The sequence below is a fragment of the Anabrus simplex genome, chromosome 2 (genome assembly GCF_040414725.1).
Source record: "Anabrus simplex isolate iqAnaSimp1 chromosome 2, ASM4041472v1, whole genome shotgun sequence".
In the NCBI taxonomy this organism is placed as follows: Eukaryota; Metazoa; Arthropoda; class Insecta; order Orthoptera; family Tettigoniidae; genus Anabrus; species Anabrus simplex.
Genome location: NC_090266.1, coordinates 344,304,554 through 344,319,647, shown reverse-complemented (window position 1 = coordinate 344,319,647; position 15,094 = coordinate 344,304,554). Strand labels below are relative to the sequence as shown.

The 15,094-nt window shown below is 39.9% G+C and overlaps 1 protein-coding gene across 1 annotated transcript in view; it reads left to right on the top strand.

The window, feature by feature from the left end:
• The window catches only part of Nep3 (Neprilysin 3), a 465,936-nt gene that overhangs the window by 392,819 nt on the left and 58,023 nt on the right, over nt 1-15,094 (top strand). The gene's annotated exons all lie outside the window — the stretch shown is intronic.

The window sequence follows — 15,094 nt, the reverse complement described above, 5'->3', positions numbered from 1 at the left end:
CCATATGTTAATTTTAATTCAAGTCTCTCCAAGGTTTTTTAATAATTTGTTTTATTTCATGTTATGTAAATCAGGTGCCTGATTCTATTTTAAGGTTAAGATAATGGCTGATGATGCCTAAATTCACAGCGAAACATGTACCATTTTAGTTAACATGCCAAAGTAAATCAATTAAGACAAGACTTATTGTATTGATTAGGTGGTGAATTCAATAAATTAACTTATTGTTCCAATCAAGTTGTTTAATGTCGCACCGTCACAGATAGGTCTTATGGCGACGATGGGACAGGAAAGGACTAGAAGTGGGGAAGGAAGTGACAGTGGCCTTAATTAAGGTACAGCCCCAGCATTTGCCTGGTGTGAAAATGGGAAACCACGGAAAACCATCTTCAGGGCTTCCGACAGTGGGATTCTAAGACCATGGACACTTCCTTCCAACTCCTAAGCCTTTCCTATTCCTTTATCGCCATAAGACTTATCTGTGTCATTGCGATGTAAAACAAAAATCTATTAATCCGTTTACCCTTTAGGGTTGGTTTTTTCCTTGGACTTGGAGAGGAATCCCACCTCTACCACCTCAAGGGCATTGTCCTGGAGCATGAGACTCTGGGTCGGGGGATACAACTGGGGACGAGGACAAGTACATCGGCCAGGCGGCCTCACCTGCTATGCTGAACAGGGGCCTTGGGGGGGGGGGGATAGGAAGATCGGAAGGGATAGGCAAGGAGGATGGAAGGAAGCGGCTGTGGCTTCAACTTAGGTACCATCCCAGCATTTTGCCTGGAGGAGGAGTGGGGAAACCACGGATTACCACTTCGAGGATAGCCGAGGTTGGAATCAGATCCCCCCCCTTCTACTCAGATGACCTCCGAGGCTGAGAGGACCCCATTCCAGCCCTCGCACCAGTTTTCAAATTTCGTGGCAGAGCCAGGAATCAAACTCAGGCCTCCAGGTGTGGCAGCTAATCACACTAACCACACCACAGAAGCAGACATAATTATCATTATATGTAGTTTTGTAATTTCATAGGGTTTTCTGTTTAAATCTATTTCTCTTTTGTATTAGGCTTAAAATATTTAATATCAAATAATTAAGTATTAAATAATTTAAAGTGTGTGTTAGAGATGGCCGGCCCTGTGGTGTAGGGGTAGCATGCCTGCCTCTTACCCGGAGGCCCTGTGTTCGATTCCTGGCCAGGTCCAGGATTTTACCTGGATCTGAGAGCTGGTTCAAGGTCCACTCATCCTGCATGTTTACAATTGAGGAGCTATCTGACGGTGATATAGCGGCCCCGGTCTCGAGAGCCATGATTAACGGCTGAGAGTTTTCGTCGTGCTGACCACACGACAGCCTTCGGGCTGTGCAGCGGTCGCTTGGTAGGCCAAACCCCTTCAAGGGCCTTTGCACCATGGGGTTTGGATTTTATATAAAAGATGAATAAATAAATAAATAAATAAATAAATAATGTTACCTATTTTGAAACAATGAACAATGAAACATGCTTAAATAATTGTCAAATTCTTGTATAGTTTACAACTCAACATATAATGTTCATATTTGAAATCATTTAAAACCTGATTATTGTATCTCATGTAATTCTATAATCAATACTTAAAATGAATCGGTTTCTTTTATATGTTTTTGTCTTTCTGTTCAACATCAACACTAAATTGTAAAAACTGAGTAGTTTCCCTGATTTGTGAGGAATACACAAACGTTAAAATTGCTATATCTCTAAACATTTAGTTTCGAGATACAATGTTACTACTTGGGACCGTCGAAATGTGAGGAACATACTATACCATGAGCTCGATTTTCATTTTCCTCTAACTATACACCTGGATATTCTTGACTACATGAACTAGTTCAGCAGAAGATTTCATTATTTGAGGGCCGGGAAAGTTTGTTGTTTTTACTGGAGTTGGTGGTAACAGTTCAGTAGTTACTATTGACAGAGAGCATTTATTTTCTCTTATAATAAATTTAGCCCTCATTGGATTGTAATTTATTAATAGCATAATGTGAGCACTAGAACAAATACAATTTACATTTGAACTGCTCACTCACTTAGCACTATTATTATTAGTCGTATTTCAACCCTCAGTGTGGGAGCAGTCACAGGGCAGGCCACTTGCTAGTACGGGAGGAGGCTGCTGCTTACTGTGAGTTAAGAGCATAAAACGTGAGATGTTCGAACCACTGTAATTCCAATAGTTTCACTTCATATGCACACAGAATTTTGATACAGTATAATACACTTCTACTCTACACCATTCCCTCTGAACCTTTGCACTGGAATGCCTGAGCACCTAATGCACAAGCACGCGGTTCAATATCACACACCTCGCTATCGACTCCACTTTTGGCATTAATTTCCACCACAGCAACATCATTTATCAATGAACTATCATCGTCATTAAGATCACGATTATCCGAGTAATTGTTACTGTTCTTCAAAAACAGAGAAATACTTTTCTTTTTTACAGTTTGTTTTATGCTGCATCAACACAGATAGATTTTATGGCGATGATGGGATAGGGAAGTGCTAGCAGTGGGAAGGACATGCTGGCATCATTGGGGTTCGAACGCACTATCTCCTGAGTGGAAGCGCACAGCCACATGATCCTAAAGAAATACTTTCAACAGAGAGCTGCACATTATAGCTTACTGCCAAGATCGGTTGCCATAGCACTAAAATTCATTACTTTCATTTTACAGTACCGAAAGGAAAGGAGATAGTCAATAGTGTCTATATAGCCACCAAACGGAATAGCAAACAGTATACTTCTTCTTCTTTTCCCAACTTTGTTGCATAAATGGATCTGGACTGGATTCACAGACGGATGCCCTTCCTGACACCAGCCCTATGTGGAGGGATGTATTCACTATTGCATGTTTTTGTTGTGGTTGGTAATGTGATATCTTGTACAAATATGAACAGTCGACCTGGCTGGGAATCCAACCCGGGACCCTCCAAACCAAAGGTCCCAGTGCTGACCATTCTGCCAAGGAGCCGGAGAATGCAGGTATTTGATGCAAGTGTGATAAACTGATTTAACTTGAAAACAATATTCTCTCACCCATGGGTAAATAATACAAGTATTGAGCTCAAATTATTATTTTTGTTATGATTATTATTTTATGATTATTATTATGACTTGTAATGTATGACTATGAAGTGCTTCCATCCATTTTTTATTATTATTATTATTATTATTATTTACATAGTTGGATGATCACATTGTTTGTGAGGTTATGTCATGAAACATGTACTGTATATAGACATTTATATGAGTTTAGTTAATGTAAGAACCTGCATATAATTTATTATTACCTGTATATATGATTTGTAATCCACTACACTATTTTGAAACATACTGTAACATCCAGAATGGCACTAGATAGACAAGAACTATGGAGAATATTCGTTACATTATAACCATGTTGTTAGGCACTCGGGAATTTACGAGAAGGTATTTTGTAACATATCTTTCTAGAAGCCTGGCCATATATAAAGAGGTGGTCTTGATGCTGGAGACGAGTTACTGTTTAGTAAGAGTTATGGTTTAACAGGAGTTATACCTGTGACAATGTGTTGTGGATGACATGCTTGTAAGCAATTGTTTTAAGGTTGCGATCTCCATGTGGCATGTGCTTAGTGATAGGCATTTGTTAAAGATGGTGGTGTGTTGATATTTTCGTAGTGAAGTGTTCTGTTTGTGATGGCTGTGATTAAGGTTATGCATGTTTAATTTGTAAATAATTGTGAATAAATCCGTGTACCAACTGACAGCATTTTGTGTGCATCTTTGTGGATACATTATATTTCACCTGTACATGTGAAAACATAATGACTGTTACTGACTTATTTTTCCCTCCCCATTTGCAGCAACTGTTATGACAACTCTCACACAACACCCATATTTTTCATACTGCAGCTGCTATAAGTCCATGCTGTTATTACTAATTTATTCCATCAAACACACATTTGATTATGGTCCCAAATAGAGGAACATTGGGGAGTTCTGTCCTCTTAACCAGTTCGTTCCACCGGTGCCCTTTGTTGATGGTTCCTTTATCTGGTTGTTGCTGTGAAACAAATTTTAGGTGACAAAGTTGTTCTGAGGTCAATGTGGTCAACAGTTGTGCAAATTATTAACTAAATAAAGCATAATGAAATTCTGAAAGAAAAAAACCCTGCATTTTTTACTTCCCAGAAGTTACAAAATATGTTTCTAGTAAGATTTTTTTTTCATCCATGGATTTGAGGCAATACATATGGATTGTTAGTTCCTGTATTACTTAGTGACATCATCAGAAAAATAGGCTTTGAAATATTAGCGGGTTTTATTTCCAAGTTTAATTTCCACATCTCATCATACTAGTAGCTCCCTCTTTGGATCAGTGGTAGAGTGTCCATCTCCGGATCACATCATCATGGTTCAAATCCAGCAGAGGTAGTCTGATGTTTTAGATGTTTTAAGGGCGGAAAGAAGTCGGTTTGGTACTCCGTGTTATACAATGTCAGCATGTAAAAGATCTCTTTTGATGCATTCACTGTTACCTGATAAAACTAATACTGTATATACTCGGCCATAAATCACCCTACAAAGATCTATTTCTCTGCCATCTGGTGGAGTAAAACAGAACATCAGAATTGATATGCAGGTAGTGTAAATGGCATCAAAATACTTGCACTTGTTGTTGCTGTCCACCATATGATACTTTTAATGTCCATCAGTTTACATCAGGCAAGACATTCCATACCTAAAGCCTCGTTTTAAAATTTGCACCAAAACAAGCTTTTGCATACCACCGATACACTCTGTGTGATTTATATTTGTCTGATCATTACTTTTTTTTGACTGGGAATACGGGATGCGTCCTGAATCCCAGTCGATCGATATAGATTTATTTGTGTTGAAGGAGACTGACTCTTGGATAAGCGTACACTTGTTCTTTGCACTGATTCGTCCGATACCATCCTGTATAAAAAATAGTTTGTTTGTTCTTCACCACGAATTACAAAGCATAGTTTATGTTGTAGTTATGAAAAAAACATGTGAATTGTGTTTGTCACTTAATTTGCTTCATATTTATTGCCACGTATTGTGAAGCTGAGGTTATGTAGTTGTGGAGTAACGTGAATTGTGTTCGTTGCTTATTTTGTCTTATGATTGATTTTATCGGTAATCATGAGTAAATCTACAAAAAAAGACATAATCAGGTGTTTAGGAAAACCTATTCTTTGAGTTTCCCACGCATGCTGAAATCGAGAAAAGGTGGCATTTGCGTTTTGTACCATGTGCTCTTGTGATATTAACATAGCACACGGCCACAAAAACGACCTGACTAATTGTGTAAAGTGTGTTAAACATCTCGGTAATTTGAAATCTAAGGAAGAAATCCAGAAAATACAGGTTTTTTTGCCACAGCTGGAGATAATGTTTACGATGTAATGAAGGCCGAGTGTTTGTTTACTTCTTTTTTGGTGGAACACAACATTCCATTGAGTGCAGCTGATCATGCAGGAGCTTTGTCCAGAAAGATGTTTCCTGTGTCAGAAATCGCAAAAAAAAGTAGGGTTGTGGTCGAATAAAAACGTGTGTCCTAAATGAAATGGCACGTACTGCAACACAGGACATTGTTACGTATTTACAGAATAGTCCATTTTCTTTTTCGACAGATGGAAGCAATAATACCGATTCAAAGTTTTATCCCATAGTGGTTACTTTTTATGATGCTGCTTGAGAAAGTATTATAAGTACTTGTTATTGAAAGAGAAGAGGATTCGACAGGGTGCAACATAGGAAAGCTGCTATTGTCGTAGTTGGAATTAAACTGTCAATTAAGAACTGTCTGGCATTCTGTTCTGACAATGCTCCTGTTATGAATGGACAGAAAAATGGAATTCTAGCAGTTTTGAAAGAAGCTCACCAAAAAAATTTTGGTATTGGTTGCAGCTGCCATCTAATTAACTTAGCTGCTAAAAAAGCTGCTGCAACTACCAGTTAGAATTGATGAGATTGTTGATAGTTTCTATTGTTTGGAGAAGAGTGCCAAAAGAAAAAAAATGTCTTCAGATATTTCAAAGTAAGCATGAAAAACAAATGAAAAAGTTGTTGAAGCATGTGTGCACAAGTTGGTTATCACTAGTCAGGTGTTTAGACAGATTATTAGATCAGTGGGATCCACTTCTTTCATTTTTTAAGGATGAGATGGTAGTGTGTGCTCCAAATACTTCTGCCAATTTATCTTTTTTTAATTATTCCCAAAGGACATAGTAGATCTGATGACAAACAAATGAACAGACTGTGTGATTCTCCGTCCTCCTCCTCCTCCTCCTCCTCATCTTCTACCAAAGGAATGGCATGTTCTTCCAAATGTGACTCACCTGTTCTCAGAAACATGAATCCCACTACATCTCGTGAAGAAAAGCTGTTTCTTTCCTATGATCTAAACAGGGCATTTTGTTCTTTTTTAAATGTGACTATCCTATCATTTGATAAGATAATACTGTCCTTCAGAGTGTTTCCCCAATTTTGAATTAATGATGGATCTATTGAAACAGATGCTCACCAAGTTTTTCAAGCCAAGTGTAGTTAAACGGTCTGCATTGTTTGATGTCCAGTATCACCCAATCCAGAATCAGAAGGATGATGAAGGATTATGAAGAACTGTTAATTGGCATTCAAATCTCAAACTTGGTTTAGGTGCTACAAGACGAAGACAAATCTGTTTTTCTCATCAGACAGAAACTATTTCTGTGCAGCCTGTGACTACATGGTTAACAAGTTTCCTTTTAAGAACTATGTGCTAAAACATGCACAGGTTGCTAAACTTGATGCCATTGAAGAAGCACAGTTTTCTTCTGTTAATTTCTTTTTGGAGAAGTTTCCTGTTATTTTGTGTAAAAGAGAAAATGAAACTAGAGATGATGATATGAATGAACTCCGAAGTCAGTTTGCAGCTCTTCAGATAGACTACTTATCTAGGGTTGTAAGTAACCAAGTTACAAATGATTAAATAGGCACAGTTGTTGAATATCCATGGAGCTAATGGACATTTTTATGACAGGATTTCTAGATTCATGCTCTCTGTTCTTACCATATCACGTAGTAATGCGGAGTGTGAATGAAGTTTTAGCTTGATTAAGAAGAATAGGACATAGTTCAGGTCATCGATGTCCAATGGAACTCTGGAAGCCATTTCCATTTTGAAGACCAGAAGTTCTGAAGCATGCTACACAAACACATATTCTATTGACTTTCTGAAGAAAGCAAAGCAAGCCACAACATTAGCTGTTATTTATTTTATATTTATCATATGGCAAGTATCAGAATGAAGATTTGCGTGTGATGGAGTAAATAATGTAAATAACTTGGGTGCATATAATTATGTGCAGCAACATACTCTTTACTTCAAAGTTTTAATTAGTCATGTGCATAAACAAATTACATTGTGCAAGTAGATTTCACTCATGCATTTTAAAGATATTTGTGTTAGTTTAACTGAGGTGAAATAATTTGCTCCTTATAATGTCATTGGTTGCATGTAGTGTTTTATATTAATGTTGTTGAACTTGTAATTATCGGAAGTGAAGAAAATACATGAATTTTGTTGTGTTTTGCCGCATTTTGGTGCATTGGATTCCCGCGTATTTTGACGTACAGGTATTTTATGATAAGTCATTTGGAAAGTTGGAAGGATGGGTAAATATCAATCCCATTGGGTTTCTTTTCTTTTATTCCCTGCTCTTTGGCTTCAATCATTTATATAAACCCTCTTTTAGTATCCTGTCTCTTTAGATTCGTTTATTCAAAATTTTCCTTATCTTGGATTTCCCACATCAACTCTGAACATCTTATAAGAACAACTCCTGTATTAAGTGTGGATGCTGCCACCTGAAGATGTAGGCAAAAAAGAAACAAACTCATTAGTGCTGAGGGGAAATAGAATTATAATTAAATAATGGAAACCCAGTATTCGGGAGATAGTGTTGGCAGCCCTGAAGATGGTTTTCCGTGGTTTCCCATTTTCACACCAGGCAAATGCTGGGGCTGTATCTTAATTAAGGCCATGGCCGCTTCCTTCCAACTCCTAGGCCTTTACAATCCCATTGTCGCCATAAGACCTATCTGTGTCAGTGCAGCGTTAAGCCCCTAGCAAAAAAAAAAAAGAAATTACAATTTGGTGTCCAAGAATGATATTATCCATGATATATATTCTCATAATTGTTACATTACACCTTTGGAAGAGAGGAATAGCATCACTGATTACAAGAATGGGATACATTTAAGTAGTGTAAAGAATGAAAATTATTCATGGTTCTCCCTTGGCAGCAATTGAGTACACTTCCTAAGAGTAACGTCACCGTCCTCTGTTGTCGTATTCTTGGTGGTGGTTGTTCAGTTTTCTGTACTTGGCAGTCATCGTGCATATTGCACAAGCTTTCTGCACACTTTTAGCCTGGAAGATGCTGCAAGAGCTGTAGCACTAATTGATGATGAGGTTTTTTTTAGTCGCACCGACACAGATAGGTCTTACGGCGACGATGGGACAGGAAAGGGCTAGGAGTGGGAAGGAAGCGGCCGTGGCCTTAATTAAGGTACAGCCCCAGCATTTGCCTGGTGTGAAAATGGGAAACCATGGAAAACCATTTTCAGGGCTGCCGACAGTGGGGTTCGAACCTACTATCTCCCGAATACTGGATACTGGCCGCACTTAAGTGACTGCAGCTATCGAGCTCGGTAATTGATGATGAACACAGCTTCCTGTGTGCCTCAGATGTCCTAAGAACATCACCAACAAGTGTACATTGAGATGTAAGGCATCGTCAGGAACACCACACCTTTCATAGGAAACCTGAATGTAGTCATCCAAGGTCTAAAAGGGCCAGTCCATCTGTGATTTGCTCAAGAACATCAGAACTGGACGCAGGAACAATGGAGCAATATCCTCTTCACTGATTAATCGAGCTTCACTCTCAAATCTCTGGATGGAAGGCAGAGGGTTTGGAGAAGACCGGGGAGTGTTATGCTGGCTGCCTGTATCTTCTCAGCAAGAACAGCGTATGGAGGAGGTTCTGCCGTGGCATGGGGAGGAATTAGTTCTCATGGCTGGATTGAGCTGGTGATTGTTGAAAATGGAGCACTAAATGTACAGGGGAATATTGAGGAGTTTCTTCATGAACATGTCATCCTTTTTGCCCCTCATATGGAAGGAAACTTTGTTTTGATGCATGATAATGCACACCTTCATACTGCTCAATGTGTGTCAGTGTTCTTGCAGGACTCCAGAATCATCATTCTCGACTGGCCAGCTCGTAGCACTGACCTCAATCCCATAGAGCACGTGTGGGACAAGCTCGGACGAGCTGTTCGTCAACAAGCTTTTCAAACCCTGCACGAGATCAGTGCAGCTCTGCATGCCATGTTGATGGTTCTGTGGCCAGGAGTTCCATCACAGTGGCTTGTAGGAGGACCAGTCAGATGGTGAAAATTAATTTTTACTTGCATGCCATCGAATATACATATGTCTGCTAATGTGGAAGTAGTAGGAAACCAACTTGTTACTTACCTTTAGAATGACAAAATGTAAGTTTTTTTTTTTTTTTTTTTTTTTTTTTTTTTTTTTTTTTTTTTTTTTTGTGATCTCTCTTCAGTTTCATCTCAGTTAATTTATAACTGTTAGGTTCTTCAGTCTGCCAAAACTGCCAAAAATTAGTTTTCGCAGACTGAAGAGCCTAATGGTTATTTTTAAAAACACATAAGAAGTTTACCAGGCAGGTAAAATCTGAACTTGGGCAAGCCAAATGGGGAAACACAATCTCAAAATGTGTACTAGAGACCACATCCTCCACAAGAAATGAACAAGGCTTGATCTCCCTCCAAAATGGAAAAACTGCAGGATTAGATGTGATTTACCCAGAACTACTAAAATCCCCTGTGGGTGGGGGACGCAGACGAAGAATACACCCACGGTATCTTCTGCCTGTCGTAAGAGGCAACTAAAAGGAGCGATGAAGGGATGGTGATATTAGAACTATGGGACTACTTGTGATTAGTACCATTACGTGCGGAAAACCATGGATCGGCGTTACTTGCGACTAGTGCCAGCTTGCGAGGAAAACCATGGGTCTATGTTACATAGGAGCAGTACCATTATGTGAGGAACACTATGGGTCTGGGCATTGCCTGTGATAAGTGTCATTGTGTATATTCCACTGATTGGTTCCACTGTGTTCAGAATGGGTCTGCATTACCTATGAGTAACACAACTTTATGAAAAACACCACTGCTTTAGCTGTGGCCTGTGATTCGTAGCACTGTGTGAAGAAAACCATGGGTCTGCATTGCCTGAGAGTAGTAGCATTATGTGAAGAACACCATGGGTTTGTGTTGATAGGTCTACGTTACCTGTGATTAGTACCACTGTAGGAGGAACACCATGGTTCTGTTTTACCAGTGATTACTATTACGAGGGGCTGGTGAGCTGGATTTTGGACCCCTTTGGAGAACAAGCATCATCTCTGAAAATAAGCAATTGTGAATTGGATCCAATGACTGTGTTGGATTCATGGTTATTTTTCATAATAATTCATTTTAAATTCTAGTCAGTGGATACATTTTGAAGTTTTAATTATAGTATCATTTCATTGTACCTTATACCATTAGGGGCTGATGACCAAGCTATTAGGCCCCTTTGAACAACAATAATCATCATCACCGGGCGAGTTGGCCATGCGATTAGGGGCGTGCAGCTGTGAGCTTTCATTCGGGTGATAATGGGTTCAAATCCCACTGTCGGCAGCCCTGAGGATGGTTTTCCGTAGTTTCCCATTTTCACACCAGGCAAATGTTGTGGCTGTACCTTAATTAAGGCCACGGCCACTTTCTTCCCACTCCGACCCCTTTCCTTTCCCATTGTCGCCAGAAAACCTGTCTGTGTCAGTGCGACGTAAAGCCACTATAAAAAAATAATAATCATCACCATCATCGTCAGCGCTACTAAAGAACTGCAGTCCAGTTACAAAACTGTGGTTGGCAGTGTTTATCTGCTCTATACTGGAATCAAGAAAGCTTCCTACAATCTTCAAGAAGACTGATTGCTCTTATAAAGTCAGGAAAACACCTGAACTTACCTCAAAGTTACCATCCAGTAGCCTTACTGCCTCTCGCTTACAAACTATTAGAAATATTAATCCTGAATAGAAAATAGTGTCAGCAACCGAAGCACTGTTCCCAGTTGAGAAAGCTGGATTCCATCCTGGATGTGATTGTAGTGACAAATTCCTCTCCCTGACCACATAACTGAAAGCCAGGTTTAAGAAAAAACTGAAGAACATCCGTGCAATCTTGGATCTTGCAGAAGCATACCATACTGTGTGGAAGAAAGGCCTCCTAATTAAACCGTTCAAAAATATTAGTCCTGAATAGAAAATAGTGTCAGCAACCGAAGCACTGTTCCCAGTTGAGAAAGCTGGATTCCATCCTGGATGTGATTGTAGTGACAAATTCCTCTCCTGACCACATAACTGAAAGCCAGGTTTGAGAAAAAACTGAAGAACATCCGTGCAATCTTGGATCTTGCAGAAGCATACCATACTGTGTGGAAGGAAGGCCTCCTAATTAAACCGTTCAAGACTGTTCCCTGTATAAATATTGTTACCTTAACAGACAACATGCTCAGTAACAGACTGTTCCGAGTTTGCTCTGGACGTAATGGGAGCAGATTCCGTAAACTGAATAATGGCCTTCCAGAAGGTTTGGTTCTCCTACCCACTCTCTTCACTTTATATATTGATGATGTGCTTGAAACAGTGCTCTTCAAGTTGATATGTGCAGACAGTATCACTCTTACAGTCGAGCGAGGTAACTTCACAGTGGTGGAGGAAATTCTGAATTAGGTCCTTCAAGTTCTGGATGATTACTTCAGAAAATAGTGCTTGCAGCCCAACAATCAGAAAACAGAAATAGCTACCTTCCGCCTGTACAATAGACATGCAAAGTATCATTCAAGAATAGAGCATTCTTGCCCATTTGTACTTCCTCTTGAAACAATAACAACCACCACCACCACCTATCATCCAAGGGTAATTTTCGGAGGTTAGATATTATAGTACAATGGCACTCCAAAATCTCTAGGTTTCGGCTTAAATAGTTCCTTTTTTTTTTTTTTTTTTTTACAGAAACTCACCTATGCACAGCTTCTACAAACCTGAAGAGTCATAATAACTTCCTGCAACATCTTGTTACAACTTCACGAGTGTAGACACAAACATGCTTTGAACAACTGCTCTAGCTTCAATCTATTCCATAGCTGAGCACTTCTCTGGGGTGTGGCATAATAGCTGTCACACTCAGCTGGTTGATATGCATCATTACTAGCACACTACATTCTACACTAGACCAGTATCTATTAGTGCCGAGTAACATATTATCCCTCTCACTTCAGAAGACAGAAGATTCTAGTTCACATGTGTTGAGGGTTCTCAAGAATGAGACACTCCCAATCCATGAGGGTACCAGTCACCTGAGAAAAACTCTGTGGACATTATCTACACCGCGAGGCATTTTGTATATTGAGAATCCCTCCACACCTCATAATTTTCAGGCCTTCAGGCTGAGCAGTGGTCGCTTGGTAGTCCATGGCCCTTCGGGGCTGTTGCCCCTTAAAACTTTAAAACTTCAATCTGCCTTAGTGTGTTTGGAATAAACTCAACCACATATGATGTGGCATGGGAAGAACTGCTTCTATCCTTCATCAGTGAGGTTGGGCATTTTCTCCCTACTGAAACTGCGGGAAAGTTCTACAGACAATGATGCACATTGTCTTGGAATGTCCCCTTTGTATCTTCCCAGGGAGCTTGGTAGACCTGAACTTCATCACACCTTATGCTGTGGCTTGTATCAAAAATTTTAATTTCCAAATTTAACTTTCAGTTGTCTAGTAGTCTCGTACATTTAATGGTACAAAATGATTCTTGTCTAAGTGCAACTGTATATATGAGGAATTCTGGACAGAAAGGGCGAACTAGCCAGAGGTCGATAATTTTTTTAAATTATTGCATCACTAGGTAGCTTAGACCATGCCCTATAACATTAGCCCTTTCCCATCCTTGCATTGGTGAAAATCATAGATGTGTTAGTGTCATATTAAACCACCAGAAAACAAGAAACTGTACTGGCTGATAGTTCAACAGACTGTTCTAATAAGTCTTATATTTGATATTTAAAGGACAATGCAGTCTGTGAACCTTTTCTTTGCTTATAACAGGGCCTCTCAGGGTGTATGCACTGGTACATTGCGGTTGACCAGAGTGGAGACTCCCCAAGCCTCAATTTTGAGTAATAGCGCTGGCTTTCTATCTTTCCCTACACCTGTCCCCCTCGCTCCACCTGCCTCCCCCTTCCCCACTTGCTCTGCAACGCTCCACCATCTGTGTAAAGTTGAGCCGAGCTTAGCAGAGTCGCCCCGAGACAAAAACGCTGGTCCAAGCCGAGCTGAGTTGGACCGACGCACGGTGCACGGAACCTCTGTGCCTCGGTTTGCATGCGTGAGATTTTGGGTGTTTGAGGCCTTGTCGTAGAACCTCTTGTTGGCAAAACTAGTGTCTGATATTACGATGCTATTGTGAACATTTTCGAAAAAGTTTCTCTGCCACTGAAAAAGAAAGGTTGGCTTATTGGATAGTGGACTGTTGGGGCTGCAAGTATACTTGGGAGAAAGAGGACTTGGGGAAAAGCTTGGAGATATCATGCCACAGTTAATCCATATCCACTGTGTTGCTCATTTTTTTATGATCTGCTTGGAAAATTGCCTTCCTTCTGTCTGAATTCTGAAGAGCCACTCCATTGAATTTTCTACCATAAAACTTTGTAGTAAATTCCATTTCCTCTGGACCTGGGGACCATACAATTTATACACCTTTAAAATTACCTTGTCAACTGCACTATTAGCTTATGTCATTAAAATATTCTCTTTTTTGAAATACTTCTGAAAGTGGCTTGAAAATGTTCAAAACATCAAGTGAGAAATGAAGAAATTTCACAAATAGGTGTGACAAGAACCATTTTAACAGTCTTTTTGCTTTCTGTTTATCTGTTGTGTTCAAATTTAACATATTCTTAAAATGCGTAATTACAGCTGGCCAACTAATCATGCTGCTTTCCTTTGGAACTTTTCCAGTTCTCATGTCAAGTAATCTTAGTGAGTGTTCCATACACTAGAACCATACTCTAATGGGGTGTTACCGACTTATTCACCATCTTTTACATCCTTACTACAAACCCTAAATACTCTCATGATCGTACAAAGAGATCTATAATAATTTATTGTTCTTATTTGGCTTTCTTCTTATTCTACACTTCCCGCATCCAGACTGACGATCTGTCAAGTTGGTACCTCAAGGAGTGTTGATGCCTGCCCTCGTGATAATGCTGATAAGCAGAAATCAAGCTCATTGGGAGCTGATGATAATTTCTTGTGGCTATTGTTAGCCTGACGCAGTCCTTGTAAGACAGACCCTCCAACGAGGGAGAACAGCATCTTACGTGTATGACAAAATGCGTGTTAAGTGTGGTGGAGGATAATGTTGGTGTGTGTAGTATGCAAGTTACAGGAATGATGGGAATGGCACCAACACTCATTCTCCTAGCCAAGGGAATTACTGTTGCATTCAGGAGATAGTGGGTTTGAACCCCACTGTCGGCAGCCCTGAAAATGTTTTTCCGTGGTTTCCCATTTTCACACCAGGCAAGTGCTGGGGCTGTACCTTAAGGCCATGGTTGCTCCCTTCCCACTGCTAGCTCTTTCCAATCCCATCGTCACCATAAGACCTATCTGTGTCGATGCAACGTAAACCAGATTGTAAAAAGATAAAATTTTAAAAAATCTGTTAAAAATTAACATTCTTTGACCCAACCGGGAATCAAACCCAGGGCCCCGAAGATCAAAAGCCAAGATACTAACCGCTCAGCCATGGGGCTGCACTTTTGGGGGCTGAGAAGAACTGGGACAGGTGAGGAGAGAGCCTATCTATGTGGATATTGGCCTTGTCTCTTCTCTTGCTCCCTGTTTCCACACTGATCTG